This window comes from Ptychodera flava, chromosome 6 (genome assembly GCF_041260155.1).
Source record: "Ptychodera flava strain L36383 chromosome 6, AS_Pfla_20210202, whole genome shotgun sequence".
NCBI classification, from domain to species: domain Eukaryota; kingdom Metazoa; phylum Hemichordata; class Enteropneusta; family Ptychoderidae; genus Ptychodera; species Ptychodera flava.
The window spans coordinates 22,347,308-22,351,074 of record NC_091933.1 but is presented as its reverse complement, the minus strand read 5'-3'; the positions used below and the strand labels follow the sequence as shown (position 1 = coordinate 22,351,074).

Genomic DNA, 3,767 nt, shown 5'->3' with positions numbered 1-3,767 from the left:
GACATCAATTACACTCTAAAGAAAATACTTTGACGAAAGTTTATTTCATTGCTAGTCTTATCAGTATTTTCGCTATGTCAGGATGAAAAGGGTCACACAAATTATGTCAGGTCACGTTCTCTGTTCTGATCTGAGATTTGTCGACCACTGCTACTCTGGCACATTTGAGGATTCTGACCCCAATAACTGGAGTTAAAAAAAGAAAGCTATCGAACCACTTCGAAGGGGAAGATCAAATGAGCACCACATTGATGAGCGAATCCTTTTAAAATTAGGCCCTGAAACTGAACGCGCGTTGGCATACTGAGTAGAAAGCAATTTTGTCTGTCGCTAGTTAAGCTATGTGGATAACTTAAATGGGAGAAGGGAAATATTTGTATGTGAGCATGGATGCTAAAGCAAACACATGAAGGAAACAGGCAGACGTAAGGGAACGAGCACAATTAACGGCGGGGGGGGGGGCTGGAAGAGAAAATATGTGGTGCAAAAATTTTTACAGGCCCCCCCCTAACACCAGCAAAAAATTTAGTGGCCCCCCCATCACCGGCAACAAAATTTTTGTGGCCCCCCCCCCCCCGAAAAAAAGAAAGATTACATGGGTACAAAGTTGTACACATATATATAATCCTTATAACTTTTAATATATGCTTTAGTGAAAACAACATTCTTGCATTCTTGAAATAAATAATAAACAAATAAATATATAAATAATAAACAAAATAACATATGTTCAAGCTTTACTACTTGTAACACCTACAGCTAGCTTATAGAACAGGAATGCCTGTCAGTACCATGTGAAATTAGCATTCACATGGCTAGTTGGCATGGCTAACTGTATGTGCATAGGGAATAGGCAGTTAGGCAGTACACATTCATTTCAGCTAGCCATTCACATAAATGTGAACGAATGGTTATTTTGAATAACGAATGGTTATTTGAACTGTTCACATGTATGTGAACGAACGGTTATTTTGAATGCACATATGAATGACAGGGTCATCCTGGCAGAAAAAGAGCACCATGAAAAGTACTGATTTGACACCAGATTTTACTTTTATTGATGTTGCTGTTACGAATTTGGTAAACATTGTTACATTTGCATGTTGCAAGGTGTAAGCAAATATCAAATAAGTGAAATCAAATTCCAGTGAAATCAAGTACTTTTTACACAGGCTCTTTTAGTGTACATGTATTATATGATACAATTGGTTAGAGATGTAATTTAACCATATTTGGCCTAAAACTAAGACAGGCCAAACAGAGTTAAAAGCAACTCAGACTCACCTGATCACAGCAAACACAAGCAGACTCACCTTTCCAAACGTTCAAAATAAAAAGCACAAAATAGGCCTATATCTGTAAGTCTGATGACCAATTTAATAAATTTTTGGCTTCAACAAATTTCATAGACACAGTGAAAAGTGATTTAGTCAAAGATTAGTTTTTAAAAGAGTTCATTTAACTCTGGCCAAGTCTCGTCTTTCATGTCCTATTTTGTTTTGAAATTTGATATTGAAGACTTCTTTAGGTAGGTCATGATTATTCTTGCCGAATTTTTCTTGGGCCTTGGCTGATATGCACACTGAAATGAAACAGAAAGAAGAGAATGAACTTAGCAACATTTATTAAGACAACAAATTTACAATACAGTTTCAGAACATGTGTGTGATTTGTTACATACACATAGAGGAATTTTTTACATGCATCTTTGCGAGTGCAAAATTAACACATTAAAAGTGTAACATATCTAGAAATGTATTGGGCTTGTGTAAGTTGTATTGACTTGACTAGTTGTTGCCACTGGCCCTCAAGCTCAGGTTAAAAATGTCGGGCCATATACAAAGCCAAGCTTCCCAGGGAAACATCGATGTGCAGAGAAAAGCCTCTCTATAAGGCATACTAATTTCGTAATTGCCCTTTATAAATATGCATTTCAAATACTTACCGGATCAATGGAAAATTATCGTCCACGGCGACTTGCTATCTCGGTCACTGCATCCAACAATGTCGCGGGGAAATGTCCACCGAAACATACATAGACCTAACTCACTTGCTGTTTTGACTAAAAATGTGTCGTCACTGGGGAAGAAATGACTGAGAAATCAGCCATAATTCGTAAGATTCAGCTGGAGATTTGAACAGCCGTTAATACTTGAAAAAACTATGCGTTATCTCATTTGAGAGATGCAACGCATAATGTGTCCGATAACGATCGCGTGGGAACACAAAGCATTGGTCAAATTCGAAAGGTCAAGGGTCGTGACCGTCGCAAAATTTTGACATTTCAAGTACGCGTAAACTGTTCTTTTAGATTTTTCTAATAAGCAAAAATGACTTTATATGAAGAGATCAGTTAAAATACGGAAGTCCAGCACACTAAGCCAGCACACTAAGTGAACCCCGTTGCAATACTGATCAGCCTTGTTAAATTCCAGCATACTCATTTACGGGACCTTACGTTCATACCCTGTTGCGTGCCGTCCACTCTCGGAAACGCAACTCTTTCCAAAGTCACGACATCATACATCGTCAGAACCGTTAGTCGATCCGGCTCGATTTTTGAACGGTTTGGGGATGAACAGTACCTGTACTGCGTTTCCATTAAGTTTTATGTAAGTTGTGATCGCGAAAGTTTTACAATGGCAGATGCAGAACCGTCGCAAGTGTGTTCGTCGTTGTGTGATGATCTGACAAAATTTATTGACAGATCCAACCATGTGAGTACCTTTCAATAGAATGCAGGTTCCGATCATATTGAATATTTAGCGGTGAACATGTGTTAATTATTTCACATTTTGAAAATAAAAATAAACGATGTTTAAAATTTGATCTGTGCTGATTTATCTAATTTAATTTACTACTCACAGACGTTCGCAGCCATCTGCATTACTCCCCTCTTGTCATATTCATTGGTTTATGCTGAAAATCCTGGTCTCTTTTTTTGAATGGAGATGAATTAAATTAATTCTAACTATATTTAAGGGATAGTCTGTAACTTCATAATTTTGGCAGAAATTTTGTTCTTCGTACATCGACTACAGGTTTTTCTCTCTTTTCAAAATCATGTTACCAGTATTGCAAATGTTATTCTATTTTCTAAAACACGTTCAAATGTCCAGTGTTCACAACCTGTATTATGTAAAGTCAGCATTGTTATTGTTGGTAAACACATTTTGGTCTGGACTAAACTTTAATTGAACACAATAACACGTGGACTTTTATAATATACATGCACACAAAGTGTATGTTGGTTGTATTGATAATATCAACGAGCTAATTCAACTTAAATTTGTGAACCAATAAAGTAATACATAACAAAAATATTAACAAAATCAAAAACTTACAGCTTTACACTGTCACTTTAAAATGGCAAACCGTTGCTTCTGTATCCACAAATATTTAAGTCTGAGAACAATTTAACTGGTAACCAGTGCATGTGACCCATGTGACATTTCTATTGTGCAAACATGAGTAATTTCACCTGAAAAACTTAACTCAAGTAAAAACAACTCTACACATGAGTGCTGCCTAATTTATTTAAATTAAATAGACAATAGGGATATGAAAACATGAGAATTGACAAACAAGTCAGTCCTTGGAGTTTATTAATGCATGTCTAAATTTTTACTGCCACATGTGTAAGCTACCATTCAATCCATTGACAATCTTCCCTTCTGTCATGAATTCAATAGGACTGCTAATGAATGGTTACTTCACATGGCTGAGCCTGATTTCACATGCATAGCTTGTGATGAATGTTCAAATTT

The 3,767-nt window shown here is 36.4% G+C and overlaps 1 long non-coding RNA gene across 1 annotated transcript; it reads right to left on the bottom strand.

Moving 5' to 3' along the window:
• Positions 1–1,357: 1,357 nt before the first annotated feature.
• LOC139135179 (uncharacterized) lies at positions 1,358–2,848 on the bottom strand. The gene is made up of 2 exons (XR_011552942.1): positions 1,946–2,848; positions 1,358–1,582 (listed from the first exon to the last, which is right to left on the bottom strand). It is a non-coding gene; the product is annotated as an uncharacterized lncRNA (long non-coding RNA).
• Positions 2,849–3,767: the final 919 nt, after the last annotated feature.